Source organism: Acinonyx jubatus, chromosome X (genome assembly GCF_027475565.1).
Source record: "Acinonyx jubatus isolate Ajub_Pintada_27869175 chromosome X, VMU_Ajub_asm_v1.0, whole genome shotgun sequence".
Classification (NCBI taxonomy): Eukaryota; Metazoa; Chordata; class Mammalia; order Carnivora; family Felidae; genus Acinonyx; species Acinonyx jubatus.
Genome location: NC_069389.1, coordinates 49,688,479 through 49,706,644, shown reverse-complemented (window position 1 = coordinate 49,706,644; position 18,166 = coordinate 49,688,479). Strand labels below are relative to the sequence as shown.

At 42.7% G+C, this 18,166-nt stretch overlaps 1 protein-coding gene and 1 pseudogene across 9 annotated transcripts in view; one reads left to right on the top strand and one right to left on the bottom strand.

Annotated features, from left to right (window-relative positions):
- ARHGEF9 (Cdc42 guanine nucleotide exchange factor 9) overlaps positions 1 to 18,166 on the top strand; it is a 193,883-nt gene that overhangs the window by 29,539 nt on the left and 146,178 nt on the right. The gene's annotated exons all lie outside the window — the stretch shown is intronic.
- LOC106983168 (60S ribosomal protein L17-like) lies at positions 10,149 to 10,873 on the bottom strand (annotated as a pseudogene).

Genomic DNA, 18,166 nt, shown 5'->3' with positions numbered 1-18,166 from the left:
TTTTTTTCCTTCTCAATGTGTTTGGGGTTCCCTGTAACATTGGGTTTTGGGGATGGTTGGATTAGGTAACCTCCAAGTTATTGCGTTTTGTGATTTTGGGTGCCCATATGCACTTGAAATCAGAGGACGATCAACTGGAAAGACAAGTGAAAAGAAAAATGAAATGTTAAGCAATGGGTGATGGGGTGGAGGGAGGAAATACCTTATTGCTGGTATCTGGTGAAACTTAAGTTTTACCTAAGAGATTTTTTACCTAGCTGTGTGGGAAGAAAACTGGATTACAGCAATGGAATGCTTTTTGCTTTTTCCCCCCCTCTCTCTTTAAGGTGAGAAGAGTTCTGTAAGTCTAGTCTTTGAGCCAGGTTTGTGACAAAATAGTGTTATGAAATGCCACAACTTTCACCTCTGAGTGCCTGACAGACCCTTGGCAGAGAACCTTTGGGAATGTATGTGTGTAGGGTGTGTGACAGTATGTTTATGGTGTGTATGCACACCATTCTGTGTGTGTGTGTGTGTGTGTGTGTAGGAGAGAGGATGTACACTCTTGAATGTTGCTGGGGGTTGGTTGTTCTAGGAATGAGGAAAAACAGCAGGGCATGCATTGAGTGTTCCACAGTTCTGAATGGGCTCCTTGTGCTAGGGCCTGTAAAGATTTGACTGGTGCCAGACTGGATGGGTATTTCCCCTACCACTCCTCCTGCTACTTCACAACCCCTCAGGCTAAAGGGGTATTTCCATTAGTAATTTAGTTGACAAAATGGGTAAGCATTTTTCAAATTAACTTATCTCTAGGCAAGTAAGGGGATGTTGCTAGCCAGATGGCAGGCCACCCAAGAGCAGCTAAAAGGGAGTTTGGGAAGTAGAGAACCAAAGTTGGCAGTGTGGCTTTTTACTTGTGTGAATCCTAAAGGTTTGGCATTTCTCCTTCAGACTTGTGAGGATATGCAAAAAGAGAAGAGTGGGAGAATATGAAAAATGCAGCCCAGAAGAGCGGAACCCTCTGCATTTTTACTTTTTTTCCCCTCCCTCTTCTGTCTCTTCATCTTCTCCCTTCTCCATTTACTCTCCCCTCTGATACAGCCTCATCTACTCTGCCCCCATTCCTACTGTGGAAGGGGAGATGGAAGAGAAGAGGGCTTTTCCTCTCTGATTTATCCCATCTTTTCCCAACTAAGTTTCTAGTTCCCTTTCTTCCTCTCTGACTGCATTGGGTAGAGGATAGGATTTTGCTCTTAGGATGCACAAAATTCTAGCTCAGAAATTTTCCCCTGCAGCTCCCCACCAGGGGATTCTGGAACAGCCCTTTACCAGTATCCTAGCAACCTCCTGCATTACTCAGTTCCTGCTGAGCTCCAGAGCCCACCCTTTAAAGGTCCAGGCACAAAGGCCTCTAGAAAATGGGAGCTGGAGCCCACCAAGACTTAGAGAGATGCTTTTGGGGAAATGGACAAAAAAAGAACAAGATCCCCATGGCCTGCAAATGCCTAGAAAACATGTCCACAGAAGGCATACAGAGCCTAGCCGACTTTTGGCCATGGGGACTGTTTATTGGAAAGCTCCTGGGTTCAGATTCCTTTCTCCTTTCTTCCAAATGCCTTCTTAAGATTAACTGAGTCATTTCACAGCCCAGCTTTCAGTGCAAGGAAGTCTGTAGGCCCTGAAAAATATTTTTTTCCACTCTGACTTTTGGCTGATTCAGGGAGGAGGTGGAGGGATAGTGTGGTAGGAACAAACTGAGCAGTGCCTTTCCCCCATTGAGACAGCCCCTGCCAGAACCTGTAGCATCTATTTGTGTAGTATGCCCCAATTTTGTCTGTGGCTTAGGAAAATGCCCAACCTGGCTCTAATGTGGAGTTTGGGGAGTTTTGTTTCTAGGTTGTTGGTCTCTGAATAGTTTCTAAATGGAAGGCTGGGCAAATAGGAAGACCATTTTGATTGTGGGGCTGGTGAACAGGTCTTGGGCCTTGGCTGATTTTCTCATTCACTTGTGTGCTGATTAAGTGTTTAGGGAGCTGAGAGATTCCAGTGAACCTGTGAGTGAGGTACTCTTCTGCCCTGTGGTGAGGCCCAGATTGAGAGCACTTGGCTCTGACTAGAGGGCACAATCTCACAGTTGCAATGATGGTGCTAAAGCATGTCCTTCCAGCTTTGTCTGTTATCTTGGCCTCTGCTCCCTTTGGCCTATGGAGTGTTTTTTCTGGATGAACACATGATTGGGACTTGAACCTATTCTTCCAAAATAACCACCTTCTCAGAAGATCTCACACAAAGCATCTGGATCCAGCCCCACATTAGCTTTGCCTCAAGAAGTGGGATAGAAGTGGGGAATCTTATATTCTCTAGCTCTTATTTGTAACTCTGCAACTTCTAAGTCCAACTGAGGCTCTGATTTTCTAAGAATCCTTGATCAAAGCTTAGCTCTTCTGATATCTGCCTAGAGTGTCTCCTGTCGTTAGGTGGGTCTAATTCTCAAGAGTATTTAGTTAACTGTGATTTGCCCTGGCACCAAAGCACAAAGTAGAAAAACTATTAAGGGGTAAAGGCCTAGAAGATAGAGAAGACTTTGGATACAGTCCAGTAATGACAGTTACTAGTGACCCCTTGTCAGTTCATGGGCCTATGGAGTTTACAAAGTAATTTTACATATTTTCTAATTTTGTGCATCACATCAGCGTTATGAAGTGGGTAGAGATGATTGTTTTTCCCTGTGTTACAGATGAGGTAAGTAAAGGTCAGAGACATTGATGAGATGGACGTGGGTCTGCCTTTCAAATGGAGAGTGGGGAGAATTGGAGTTGATCATTTCCAGCTAGTGTGAAGCTGAATGAAGTCAGGCAAAGAGGGAGGTGTGTGAGTCATTCCTGAAGTCATACTAGCTTCCTCAAGTTTGCTGGCTTACATTTTTAGTACTTTTTCATGCCTTTAATTTTTACAGCAATTTTGCACAGAATTCCTTATTAAGTAAAATACTGACTTTTTATCTTGAATATACATCAAAGGGTTTCCTTTAGTCTTGTGAAAACTTAATATTTGGGATCTTTAAGGAGAAAGGCAGTGTGAATTGGTGAAGACTAAAATACAAAATGTTTTTAAGGAACTGCCGTTTTCATACAATTGTCCTTCCTTTCGAAGTACTCTTATTTTTCTATATTTCTTTTAAACTGTGCTGCTCAGAACTGATTATGCTAGTCCAGATGCCACTTGATGAGGATGAAGTACAAAGGGACTTTGATCTATCTGTGAAATATCTAATAATGTAGCATTCTACTGGTTCTCAACCCTCCCTGAACATTCAGATCAGTTGGGGAGTTCCTAAATATCCATGCCAGGTCCCCACTCTGAGAGATTCTAATTTAATTGGATAGGTCCTTGACAGCTTTTTTTTTCCCTCTAAATTTCAAATTTAAGGCTCCCTAAGGTAATTCAAATGTGTAGCCAACGTTAGGAACCATTGTACTACCTTTTGGGATTGTAAGCTCAAATGCTTTGCTGTCTAGTCCAGTCTCCTACTCTGTTGTGAAATTGGTTCTTTGAGGCTTTTTTGAACCAAATTCATTAAATTTTATTTTGTTTGGTTAGTCCATTCTAGCTTTTTATGGGTTTAAAAAATTTTTCTTTATACTGTGCAACAAATTAGCAGTCTCTTCTAACATTGCATCAGTTAAACTTTATTTCCCTTGGTTGGTCTATTCTTGCTTTTGGGGAGGGGTTTAAATTTTTTTTCTTTATGTCATGAAATAGATTAACAGTCTATTTTATCATTGCGTCATTTGGAAATTGAATAAGTATTACCCAAATTGTTGATTCAAAGAAATGTTCAATATGATGGGGGTAATCTCACCAGAGCCCCTTCTTGGAATTACAGCCCATTAACTTTTGTATATATCTGGTCAACCAGTGCAGAATCCATTGGGCTCTACCCTCATTTATCTTACCAACATGTTAATGAGGATAACGTGTCATGATAGATTTGTATGCTTTGTAGACATCAGGATTTATTCTAGGTTTCTATCAATCATCTACCAAGCCAATGACCTCATCAGAGAAAGGAGTATGAGTCACTTGGCATCTTAATCCTGGTAAATCCTATTGCAGGCTCCAGAATTCCCTATTTTCTTTCAGTACCCATAAACTATATATTTCTTAACTAGGTCCAGGATTTGCTGAGGGCCAGTGCCACAACTGTAGATTTTGTGTACCATCACTTTTCTTTTCCCCTTCTTGGAAAAACAGGGCATCATAGATGTAGCTTTAAAACAATATATTTGGTTTTGAGAAAGTTTGGGAACATCTTTGTGCATGTTTGCCTTGGTTGGCTGAATTGTTTTATTAACCAGTGGTTCTCAGCCCTAGACACACATTGGAATCACCTTGGAAGTTAACAAGACTAACAACAATTCCCAGAATCTCTGGAGATCTGGTGGCCATGGCATCAATATTTTTTTAAAAGCTCCTTGAGGTAACAGTAATGTTCAGCCAGGGATGAGAATGACTGCTATGTTAAAAGGAAATGTCAGCTCAGCCTGAATCTAGCTTATTGCACACATGAATAGGCAGGCTTCACAGATGGTGAGATTTTATTCTAGGATTGTGGGGGCCTTGATGAATTTGAGGGGCTTGTGGCCACTCTAAAAAGGACTCAACCCTAGAGAGTGAGTAGTCTGGGGACCTATTTTGATTTAAAATTATCAGCTGTGAGATGGTTTGAACCCTTCAGGAAAAAAGAGTCCTTGTGCATTTGCTGTAATAGTAGGGAAGATTCTGTTCCTTTGCTGTGTGACCTTGGGTAAATTACTTCTCCCCTCTGAAATTTGGATTCCTCATCTGCAAGATAGGATAGGAGGATTAGATAGCTTGAAAGATTTCTTCTGTCTAATGATGTGTGCTTACTTTGTGATTAATAAAAATGATCAAAATGATTAAGGATATTATTATTCAAAACCATCAGGTAATCCAAAAGATCCCTTTTAGCAGATTTGGAATACATAGGGTGATTTGGGGTGGGGGTAATAGATCTGCTTTCCTAATTATATTTGGCTTAGGTTTCTTCTAAAAGCTTGTATTCATTGAGCACACAGTGGCTGCCAGCAGGGAAGAGAGCCCAACAGTGAACTGAGTGGCAGAAAGATTCCAGTTTGAGATTTAGCAGTCTTTAAAAAGACATGTTGCATGGATAATTGAGAATTGCCTCTTATAGATAAAATATCAACCTCGTAGGTCTGTCTGGGAAAGGAGGAAAGGTCGTGGCTACTTTGACAGCCCAGAGCCCCTTCCTGTGGTATTTTAAGTAGCCATTTATTTAGTTAATACTACTACTGTTAATAAGAATTTTGAAAAAGTTCTCTAGTTATTTCATTGGCTCCTTTTATTTTTTTAATATGAAATTTATTGTCAGATTGGTTTCCATACAACACCCAGTGCTTATCCCAACAGGTGCCTTCCTCAATGCCTATCACCCACTTTACCCTCCCTCTCACCCCCTATCAACCCTCAGTTTATTCTCAGTTTTTAAGAGCCTCTTATGGTTTGGCTCCCTCCTTCTCTAACTTTTTTTTCCCTTCCCCTCCCCCATGGTTTTCTGTTAAGTTTCTCAGGATCCACATAAGAGTGAAAACATATGGTATCTGTCTTTCTCTGTATGACTTATTTCACTTAGCATAACACTCTTCAGTTCCATCCATGTTGATATAAAAGGCCATATTTCATTCTTTCTCATTGTCATTGGCTCCTTTTAAAACCTGGAAGTAGTTGAGGAAACTGAGGCATAGAGAGATTAAGTGACTCACTCAAGGACACACAGTTCAGGAAGTGGTAGTTCCTGACCTAGAAACCAGGCCTCTCGACGCTATATCCTGTAGTTCTTCCAGTGTGTCCTGCATGGTGGGCTCTGTGGTCAGAATGTGGTCATGACTCAGAACTGAAGGGGTTCCACTGACATAGAGCAAAACTCCTGAGGAAACTTAGAAGAAAGGGGTGAAGGGGCAACCTGGAGGAAAAGGAAACATTAAGGGTGTGTTTGAGGTCAGTTCTTTCTTGTCCTTATCATTCTTCTGTGCTAGTTTCCCTTGGCAAGAATTGGCCATTTGGTCTTTGAGCATCAAAGTCAAGAGTTGGTAGCAGAGAAGAAGGAAAGTTGTGCATGCATAGCAGAGACACTATATGGAAGGCATACCTTCAGTAGGAAATAAAAACACTGTAAATTGTCTTGGGACCCCTGGAAGCAAGCCATGGCTCTGTTCCTACCTTGCTGCCACTTTCCCACCAGGGGATAAAGGCCATTCCCCACTAGGTCTCAGTTCCCATGTCATTAAAATGAAGAGTGAATTCAATAGAAGAACCATATTTTCAAATGAAATCTGAGCCAGACGCTTCTATATAGAACAGGAAAAAGCAGAACTAGTTTGGTTGAAATGGGCCTAGGACAGAGGTGGAAAACAGAGTCTAGAATCTTGCCAGAGTAGACCTTACTTATTAGGGGAATTGGGATTAGGACAGTGGGAATGGCTCTGCCCAGCTCAGACAGACTGCTTAGAAGATAGGACAAACTTAGGTAGGGGAGGTAATTCTTTCACTTAAGTGGGCAGGATTCACAGAGAATCACAAAGGGACAGAGATAAGAATACCTTGGAGATCTATAGCATGAATTCCTATTTTACAAGTGAGAAAACTAAGGCACTGAAGGGAAAAGGGACTTGTCCAAGGTTTCAATGATGGGCCTGGGATCCTGAGTCCTCAAATCAGGACTTTATGTTCCGTAACCTGCTACCTCTGCTATAGGGTGCTGGCTCAGTGCTCCTTTGGCTAGATCAGAGACATGAATGCACTCTCAAGTTTGGCTGGAGAAAGCAAGTTGATAGAGAAACTGGGAGAGCAGTAGTATTATGTAACCTCCTGGAGGGGAGCAGGCCTGTCAGTAGTCCTTGGGGTGCCAGGCAGTGAGGTGAGGGACAGGGAATCATAGAATCTCCTGCAATGCAGACTACATTAGTTCTCCTGAGGGAGGGAGCCCTGGATGCAGCTCTGTGCTGTGCAAACATCCACCCTCAGGGTCCAGAAGAGGCCAGCACTGCATACCCATCACCAGCTCTGGGAATGGTTCTGGAAGCTCTGAACTCTCTGCCTGCCTGCCTTCATTAGAGAAGGGGGAGCCATGCACCTCCACGCCCAGCTGGCTGCAGGAAGAATGTGCTAAGTGCCCACCCCCACCCCCTCAGAATGTGGTGCCTAAAGACAGCAGCTACTTTTAGCTGTACCTCCCACAGCCTCTCCTCTGCCCACTCTCTTCCTTCCTCCTCCCTCTGTGAACCCTGCTGGTTGGCAGGAGGTCTGGGCAGTAGTGGCTGCTTTGACATTGGGAAAGAGGCAGGCAGTGGGGAGCCAGGTGACCCTAGGAGAGGCTGTGGTAGACCTAGTATAGTGGGCGGGGGGCTCAGAACAAAGGCAAAACTATGAGACTGTTTTGTGGTTAGGGCCCAAAGGGAGTGGAGGGATTTATTAATTTCCCTTAGACCTTGCCACCAGATGAACTGCTTGTCTTAAGAATCAAGGTTGAACTGCACAGGAGGACTCAGGAAGATTTATTGGACAAAACGCACATAGACACTTTCTGTACTTGGATTTAGAGAAAGGCAACTGGGACTAGTAATGCTTGCTTGATTCTTGATTGTCAAGAATCAACACTGTCTTACACTTTTCAGGGATTTTACAAATTATCTCACTTGACATTTTCTGTAGTCCTGTGAAGTAGTAAGGACAGGAAATATCATTTTACAGATGAGAAAAATGAGACTCAAAGAGTCATTGTCATATAACATCTGATCTGGGCTCAAGCTCTGGAAGTTATAGTGCAATTTAAAGTCATTCCAGATGGCTGTATCTTCTAGAAAAGGGGTATTACAGCTATTCTGAATCTAATTCATTGTGGAAGCTGGAAAACTAGGCTTAGAAGGCTTAGAAAGAGAAAGGACTCACTCAAGGAAGCACAGCATGTTTGTAGTAGTACTGGAACTAGAACATTGCCTAGCAAGGATGTGAGTTCCTGGACCTGTGGCTTGCAAGCTGCTTTTGATTTTCACAGATGGTGAAGGAAACCTGTGTAGTGTGATGGGAAGCAAATGGTCACTGAACTAGTAATCTGTCATTTTTTAGTTCTATGACCTTGGGCAAGGTACTTAGCCTCTCTGAATTCGTTTTCTTTTCTGTTAATTGGGGTGTAAATCCCTGAGAACTCTCTGAGGCAGAAATCTCAGTGCAACTGTTACGATGGAGGGAAGTGACACTCAGTAGGCCCTTTGTAAAGGTTTTGTTAATGAAAGACATACACATGACTTAAGAGGGGCTGCAAATATGAACTCAGTCACAGGGTGACCTTGAACAAATACCATTGTCTTTGTGCCTTATTTCTCAGTCACAGCATGAAGGACTCTTTTACTTCTCTCCATTAAAAGTATAAAAGTTCTGTGACTTGGCCCATGTCTTGGGTCCTTGGTGGAAAGCTGGATTTTTTTTCTATAGGAGGCTTTCTTTTACTTACCCTCAGTTCCATCTCCCCCACCCAGCCACATACATATTGCTATGAATAGCAGACTAGCTTTCTCCCTGTCTCCTGCAAAGCTAAAAGAGGAGCTTGGCAGAAAGCCAGAATTAATTGTGTTTTTATTTAGTGCCTTCTCAAGTCCATCAAGCCAGAACCATCGAGGCACCTGGCAATTAAAAATCAATTCTTGGCCCCCAGGTCCTTGGCTAGGATTTGTGATGAGCATTACTGGGTTTTCATGATACAATTAAGAGTTGTGTTAGAAACTGCAGGCTCCTAACAAATGACCTACTTAGAACAAATCAACACTCTTCACCTTTGTCTGTATCATTTTGTTTGGAAAATTCTCATTGCTTGGAGGGCAGAGCTAGAAGATAAGGACTATTGTATAGTTTTCTATACACACTGGCCACATTGGCCACATTGGCCTTTTCTCCACAACCCTATGAGGTGAGCAAGGCCAGGATTATTCCCCATTTTAGGGCTAAGGAAATTGACTCATAGAATTGCTCTGATTGACTCAGATCAGTGCTGCTTCTTAAAAGCAGTGGTGTGCAAGGAAGAGCTTAGAATGTAGAGTTAACTGTTATCAATTCACCAACCAACCAACCAAGTGGCCTTTGGCAATGATATTGTTCTAAAGATGCCTTCTGCACTTTGTTTCTATCTAGGTCTTGTTATAAAAGTTAGTCAATAGCAGATAAAACCAGGCAGATGCCACTAGATAATTCTGGCTAGGTTGGTATTGAACTACTGATTGACATTTCAGATACATCTATTTTGACCTATGGTATGTCCACTCAAATATTATATCATCCAGGGATGCATGAAGGGTAGTCCTAGATTCTTTCGCCTTTCATGTTCAGTTTGGAGGTTTTCTTTTTGTGAGGTATATTTGGGATACACATGGGATACAAGTGTGGAGTACACTTTCACATTGACACACTTGGAACACACACATTCAGTTTATCATGAGGTACACTCACATTTGGACTTACTCTGTACGGGCAGGGTATACACACAAAGGCACATATGATGCATGCTTATGCAAATTTGTATGTGTGGACACATGTGCATGCATATAAGGTATGACTGCACACCCAAATACACATAGGGCACACTGAAATGCATGTTCAGATATACTCCTACCCCCAGAAAATACACTCCTATCCCTAAAATACATACTTTTAAGAACTTGCCTGCATGAATCACCCTCCCCCAATGAGATACATTTTAACACACCTATGGGGCACACTCACATGCCCCATACACCCCTATGGGGCACACTCTGATCCAGAACACATGCTACCCTTAGAACCAACTAGTTGTCCCAGCTTTCCAAGTGGGCACATCCCAGTGCTGGCCCCACCTGGTGGGCCTTTATCAGTTTGCTCTGGCCCTCCCTTCCTTTATCCCTGAAATCAGACTTCAGAGGGCAGTGAGCTCAAGGATAAAATGGATACTCAAGATGGCATGTGTTATAGCAGTCTCTTCAATGCAAACAAAATTTGCAACTGAGCCCTCAGATGTTGTGTTAATAGGCAGATGGAGAAGAATGGAGAAGATAAATTGGCACTAATCAGTGCAGAAAGCTTGAACCTGCTCCTCCATCCACCGATCACTTCCAAACAATTATGGAATGATATGATTGTGAAAGAATGTCCTAGACAACCTAAAGTAACTGAATATTACAGTTCATTTTTCTTGGGAACGAAGTAACAACTTGGACCCCAACAAGTATATCTAAATTGTAGGTGGGAGGATGTGAGGAGAAGTAGCAGTATGTGTAAGACCCAGCCTCTTCTGGGTCAGTGGTGGGTAGAGAGAACAGCCATTTTCTTCTCCTTTTTAAAAAACTTTTATTTGCATTTTATTCAGAATTTACTCCTGGGCTATAACTTTTTGTTTCTTCAGTTTCTCCTGGGATATCTTTTTCTTCTGTGCAACCTCCTCTTCTGGTTTAGGAACAATCTGCTCTTTCTCAGTAAGGATAATCTCGATGTGGCAGGGAGACCTCATTTATGGGTTAGTCCAACTGTGAGCCCTGTAAGTTCTATGCTGCATCTTGGGGACTTTGTTCACCTGGGTGTGTTCAATGACCAGACAATCTGCATCTAAACCCTTAAGTTCAGCATTACTCTCTGCAGTTTTCAGCATGTGAAGTAAAGATTCAGCACTATTTTTGGGCCACTGGCCCTGTGTCCCATTGCACTATTTGGCCTGGACACACTTACCTACTTCACCATTGTAGCAATGGAATGGCACACATTGCTTCTGCAAAGTGACATCGTTCACATACTTAGTGGCATTTCACATATGCATACTCTTGATGGCCTGGGCAGTTTCATGTGTGTTCTTGAAGTAACCATGAAGATTTGAACCTCTTGCTTTGCATGATTTTGTAGGATTTTCTGGGTCAAGTGAATAGGAACCATTTTTAGAGATCACCTCAGGCCACTTCAATAGCCACATTCTTAATGACCACAACCCTGCCCCTAGGCACAACAGCTTGAGCCATCTGGCCCCACTAATGAGGACCTGCTCTTTTTAGAATTTCTCAACCTGGAAATCAGGTCGGGATGTCCTAGGGAGGCCTTTCTGGCCTTTAGTAACCAAAGGCTGGAGCTGGAAGGAGAGAACCCTAGACTCAGTGTTGATTGAAGGTATTAAGCAGAGAGACAGGTAGCTAGAGTGTGCCAGGTCTGCCCTGCAGCAGCAACCTTACCCTGAGTGGGATACTCTTGACTATGACAGGCCTATGCTTGTTTCTCAACTTTGCATTTGAGATCAAGAAACATGAATTCCAGTCACTGTTTTGAAACTTAGGGTGTACCTCAGTCGGGGTTCCCTCCTCTGTCTGGGTCTTCTTTAGTCTGTAGGCAAAATAGCCAGTATATCCCTCAGATGCTGGCAAGAACTCAGACTAAAAGTTGAGAAAATGCTTTGCAGACGTACTAATTCTTCACCCATGAATCTGTACTTCCATCCCTAAGCTACTTTCAATGCCCATCAACAACCAGGCCTGACTCCTATCACAGTAGCCATAGAAAGAAAAGGGGGTCAGGGAGAGGAAACCTCATGGTGTCAGGTTGATCAAAGTCATACTGGGGTCACCCTCAACCTTACAGATTTTTTTCAGTGCTAGGTCAATCCTTTCTCAGAAAGGTTTGCAACATTATACAGTTTTGCCTCTTCAGAACCCTAGGCAGCAAGGAAAAGTGGAGGACATCAGGAGCAAGGACTTCTTCCTAATCTAGGAAAAGCAAAGTCAGACCTATACCTGCCATCTGCCAGAGGAAGCAACCTGGAATGCTGACCCCAAGAAGAGTGCCTTATTCCATTTTGTGCTCAGGACCATTTCACCTGCTTTGTTGAAGGGGATGGGTCAGGAACTAGACTACATAGGCTCAAGTTCAGATTTCTTCTTGCCATTATACATTGTGGCCAAAGGTCTTCCAAGCCTCAGTTTTTTGATCTGTAAAGTAGGCTTAACTATAAATCTCAGGATTGTTGGGTACAAGAATTCATCATGGCAAAGGATGTGAAATGTGTCTCATAAAATGTTGAACATGTTTTGCTGCTGTTTGGATTCTTAAGAGTTCATCCAGGTCATTATTACAGGTAGTTTAGAGGTAATTCAGGAGCTAGTTTTCATTTTAGTTCTCACTCCTTTCCCCTATCCTTCCTTTAAGGCCAGTATTGTCTCCATTTTACAGATGTGGATACTGAAGCACAGTGGAGGGAGAGACCAGCCTGAGGCTATATAATTAGGCAGTGGTGGATCCATGCCTTCAGACTCTGTTTAGTGTTCTTTCTATATGTAGTTCCAAGCTACCAGCCAGAAATCCGGTGCTAAAGAAAGCTGCCCATGGCAGCTTAAGTTAACATAATTTAAAAACTTGATTTGTTTCTGACACAGAACAAGGAAGGGGGGCTATCTGGGGCCTGGCCTTCACCAGAAGTATCCTGCTTGCCCATGAGAGGCACATTCACTGATCTTTCATCCCTTCTACAGCAATTTAAGTCCTACTGCTATCCTGCATGTTGGAAGCAGTGCAGTGTTGGAGAAGATGCTAAACTGTTGTGATAGGGAATTGTGCTGCCCATTTAAGCTACTTCAGAGAAGGGTCCCTGAAGGCACTTGATCAACCCCCACCTCATCATAGCTTCCTGGGTACAGAAGCTTTGTGTGGCTGACCTGCATAAGGGTTTAGGTAGAAATGTATCTAAGAATATAATGTTTGAGGGCCTTAGTCTGTGGAGTATTTTGCCAACTCTTGAAGGATAAGATAGTGGTTATTCAAGAATCAAAGCTGGAAGAGTCCCTTGAGACCATCTTGGCTGATTCTCACCTGGCCTTGATGTGGACATTAAATTTCAGCTGGGCTGACTTTTTCTCACTTAATGTGTTCTTCCTTGTATATCATAGACTCTTAAGCTGGGCCAGATTTTCTAGGAGGCCTTCTACCTTGTATATTTTTGCCTTTCTGAACCTAAGAGAGATACATTGAAACTGAGTGGTAACAGGAAGGCAATGAGATAATCTGTGCAAGTCATGCCTTGGGTGCTAGGCATCAGGGCAGATGGCCTTTTGTGTCTTTCTTCAGCTGTCCTGCTGTGAATATGTTACTTTCTATGGCCTCTGATTGGCTGTGGGAGCCTAAATGAAAGTGTTTTTCATTTGTGCTGCTAAAATCTGTAGGATGACTATGGTACTTCCCTGTCTGGGGGATTAGACAGTTTCTGGAGTGGGGAAACTGGAGGAAAAAAGGAGAGAGACACCTTCTGTTCTTCAAGTTTGAGAGCCCAAAGAGTGTATAGGGAAGAGTTAGCTGCTGAAGCCCTGCCAAGAAGCAGCCACACAGTTTCCCCAGATCCCTTGACCCTAGACACCTTATTTTAAAATTATTTTATTTTTTAATAGGAAATACATCCACATGGTCAAAATCTGAACAATATAAGAGGATGCACAGTGAAAAATCTCCCTCCTGCTGCTCCCTTCCAGCCATGTGGCTGCCTCTGCAGAGGTCACCAGTGGGTCCTTCCAGAGAAATGTTCTATGGATATATAAATATATATGGATATATTCATTTTTTTAAGTTTATTTATTTTTGACAGAGACAGAGTGTGAGCATGAGCTGGGGAGGGGCAGAGAGAAAGAGAGAGAGACAGAATCCGAAGCAGGCTCCAGGCTACAAGCTGTCAGTACAGAACCTGATGCGGGGCTCAAACTCACGAACTGTGAGATCATGACCTGGGCTGAAGTTGGACGCTTAACCGACTGAGCCACCCAGGTGCCCCTCATTTTTCTTTTTTTAATGGTTATATACCCACTGTTCTATGCCTTGCTATACTTTGGATGTTCTTTGAACCTGTGGGGCATGAGGATGTGCTATGGAGAGCAGAGGTTAAGATCACTGGTTCTAGAATGAAACTATTTGGGTTTTGGTTCTAGCTGTGTGACCTTCAACAATCACTTCAACTATTTGAACCTTGGTTTCTTCATTTTTAAAATGGGGATCAAATAAGTATATGTAAAAACTTAGATTTGCCTTTGACATATAGTATGCACTCAGTAAATGTTAGCCATTTTTTTTATTATTAGAGGAAAAACATTGGACTGTGAGTCAGAAGATCTGAGTTCTCTTCTGGCCTCTGCTCCTGGGATAACTGAGTGACTTCCTTTGTCCAAGCCTATTTTCTCATTTTTAAAATGTAAGGTCTTATTCCTACTTGGCTTATCTTCCAGAGTTTCTGGGAGATCATGAATGTGAAAGCAACTTAGCTTCATTCAGTGAGCTCATGAATGTGAAAACAACTTAGAAACTGTGATGTGCTAAGAACATGGAAGTGGTGCTACTTACTCTTTTCGTAGAACTACCTTGAATGGCTTGAACCCAGTGGACTGAACTGGGTGGAGAAGGCAGTGCCCTTTCTTCTGGCAGTGGAACCTAAATACCATCCTTGGACTGGAGTTCTATTTTGGGTGTATGTAGACCATGGCAAAAATTCAAAATAGTCAAGTTTTGTCTTTTGACATTTTTTATCAGACTACATACCTCTTCTGACTTCCTTGTTTCCATGTTTTCTTTGCCTCCCCTCTGTCGCCTTTAACTCCCCTCTGTCTCTTGTCAAAACCTGCTTTTAGAAGCAAGGCAGCAGCATCTTTCAAAAGTGACCCCAACTTTCCATTTGAGATAACCCAGTTCAACTAGCTCAGAGAGGAGCTAGATCTGCCCAAGTTCATACCACAAATCAGTAACTAAGCCAGGCCTGGAGTCTCTTCTTCCCATCCCATTGTTGTTTTGTTTTTGTTTTTTTGTTTTTTTGTTTTTTTGCACTGTGCATTTTAGTGTGAATTCGAATTTGAGATTCTTTAGCAAAGACGTTTGGTGATGAGAGATATTCTGGTAATGTCTGCATTTAGCCTTCATAGTGAGGTGTTCTTAATTTCCAGGGTCAGACTTGTCTGGGGTCCTGAGGGATAGGAGAGGCAGTGCTGGTTGTAGTACTGAAGGGATGATATCTGTAGAGCAGAGGGAGGAAAGAGTACCAGAAAATATGTAAAACAGTGATCTCCAAAGTGAAGCTGAGGGAGAAAACACTGGAAGTTCTTTATATGTTAAATTGCTAATCTCATTATCAATTAATTTCCATTTTTGTGTAAATGTTTATAAAACACATACTGCATTAGTACTACATTAGTATTTAGATACTGGGGTAGATATTAATTTTTTAACCAATTGATGTTTTTTTAACCAAAAACAACTAACAACCATCTTTCTAAAATACTGTAGGCTTGGTTTCTAATTTTGGCTCTGCTGCTGACTAGCTTTAGATGTTAGGTAACCTCTTCACTGGAACTTCAGTTTTCTTATCTTTAAATTGTTAGGCTGAACTAGGTGTGCCGGTTCTTAAGAATCTCCAATCCAGATCTTCTCTGAGCATAAGAATCCACTGCCAGGCTCTTGAACCTGAGACAGAGTCAAGAAGATTATGTTCAAGTTCTAGCATCACACTGGATGCTTTGTCCCTCAGTCAGTTGCCCTGGGCCTTCCCTTCTCCACCCCCACCTCCTTCACCTAGCCCAGACAGGCAGAAGCTGTCTTACGTAAGCCTGGCTGACCTACTTGAAGTTCTGTTGTTACAAGCACAACCACTTTTCCATTGGGACAAAGACCCAATGCCATCCCTCCTAGGCCCTGAGGGTGGGTCTGAATGTGCTGATCTTGTGCCCTCTCAGACAGCCTAAGTTTAGATGATGCATTCTTCTGAAGGTAAGTCAACTCCATCTCAGCCAGTTTGTGTCCCCCAAGGCCTGATCCAGTGACTACTCACAGAACACCGCCACTGTCTGCTCATCCACTATTTACCATGTCTACTGAGAGCACAGGATTGTGCTAGACTTTGTTAGGAGAAACATGGCCAACCCCTCAATAGGGACTACTGCTGATAGGGACCAGAGCTACTGCTTAATGCCTTGACCAATGTCTTTTCTCTCACTGTGAGCCAACAGGAAGAGGGAAATCAATAAGCCACTAGAAACCATCTTCTACTTTCTGATGGTCTCTTTAAGCACAGATTTCCTCTTTGTGTTGTAAGGACTCCCCTACATTCTCTTTGGAAAGGCTCAAAGCATTTGCAAGGCTTTGTCCTGGGTGGGCATGCTTAGCAGACTTAAAAGTGTTTAAATTGATTGAAATATATTTATTTTTTTCTTTCTGTTCTCCAGATATAGGAGCAAGTCAAAGTGCTCCTAACTAAATGTTGTTCCTGTTCTCACCACCTTAGAGCAGATGGCCACATTTAAAGATGACATTAGAACCATTAGTTCCAACCTATCTCCTTCTCTGCTCCTCCCCCCACCTACAGCCCTCCTTCCCCTACAATATTTTAACACGACATCTGTCAAATGGATAAAAAATGACTTTCCCTTCTCTCTGCCTTGCCCACCCACCCTCTGGCTGTGGTGCTGATGAGTATAGAACTATGCATGTGGGAGGCATGGAGGACAGATTCTTCATTCTCCCCCCTCCCCTTTTGTAAACTTAGAGGAGCCCTACCTCCACTCCTTCTCAGGAAACTCCAAGACTGGCCTTTAGGTCACAATTCAGGAAAAATTAAGGATCCCAGGGCTGGTCCCAGTAGAACCACATGAAGAAATTCAAGAACCCAGGTGCAGAGCCCTAGATAGGTCTAGGTGACCTCAGGGATTGGGGGCTCTTTGAGCCCCCTGCCTCTTCCCTAGGCTTGCCTTCACCATCTCTTAAGGTTTGAAGGCAATGAAGAGACTCAAATGGGTGGCTGGAACTTAGTACCCATATAAGTCCAAGAAGATGGTCACAGTGCCCAGGGTAGGAATTTTGTAGATGGAGCTCAAGGTGACTCAAGAAACAGATAAGGGTCAGGGTAACCTCCAGTTTGGAATGGTATGCTTCTTACTCAACTCATAGCGACAGCATTTCTGAGTCATTTTTTGTTTTACTAATAATTTTTTTTTTTAGAATATTAGAGTCTAACTTGGATAGATTGAGCACAGCTCTTAGACATTGCTTCTAGACTATAGCATAGAGAGATTTTCCATTAGGGCCACTGTTGGCCCCAGGGCTGAAGGTCAGGGCATGGGTGGGAGAAGAGATGCAACGGAGCAGGTGAAAATAGCCTCTCAAGGCTGGGAAAACCATCCTGGACAAACTACTGTAATCCCTCAGCCTGCCTGGAATCTAATACAAGAAGGGGAAGTCAGGGACAAAGTTTCAGAGACTCTGGTTTCTTTCAAATGATCCAGTGCAGTAAGAGGAAATTCTTGTATTTCAAACGCTGGCTCTAGTAAGTTTAAGATACTTGGTCTCAATATGATATTCAAGTTCACTCTGGCTGTTTTTTAAAAAATTCTAGGATGAGGGGTGCCTGGGTGGCTATTATGGTTGAATGTCTGATTCTTGATTTTGGCTCAGGTCATGATCCCAAGGTCATGGGATTGAGCCCTGTGTCAGGCTCTGCACTGAGTGTGGAGCCTGCTTAAGATTCTGTCTTGCTCTGCCTCTGCCCCTCTCCCCTGCTCACATGCTCACCCTCTTTCTAAAATAAAATAAAGTAACATTAAAAAAATAAAGTAAAAAAAAAACACTCTGGGGTGATTCTGAGCAGGAGGTCTATGAGAACTGGCCTAATGGGTTGGAGGCCAAAAGATCCCAGAACAACTTGACATTAACTCCTATTTCCAATGTTTTGGACATTCAAGATGATGTTTATCAGATTGGGAGGTGCTCTGGGTGAGAGAATTCTCTAGCCAACAGGATCATGATGGGTTGGTGGTCCAGAAACATGTCTTCTCTGTGATCTGTGTAATCCTTGACCTATTTGGCTGCATTTTCTCTAAAGGACTTATTTCTTCTACAAGACCAAACTCTTAGCATCATGAACTTTCAGGCAGTATCTGGGTCTCACTTCATTTTCTCCTGGACCCATTAGGTTGAGCTAGTGGCTGAAGTTTCATATCAGAAGAGTCCATTGCTAAGGTTCAGACCAAGCAAGTAAATCCCCTTGCTTCATATATGTTTGATTGTTCACTGTTATAGCTAAGGTCACCTTGTAACTTCTTTGGAAGAAGTACAGAAAGGTGTTGTC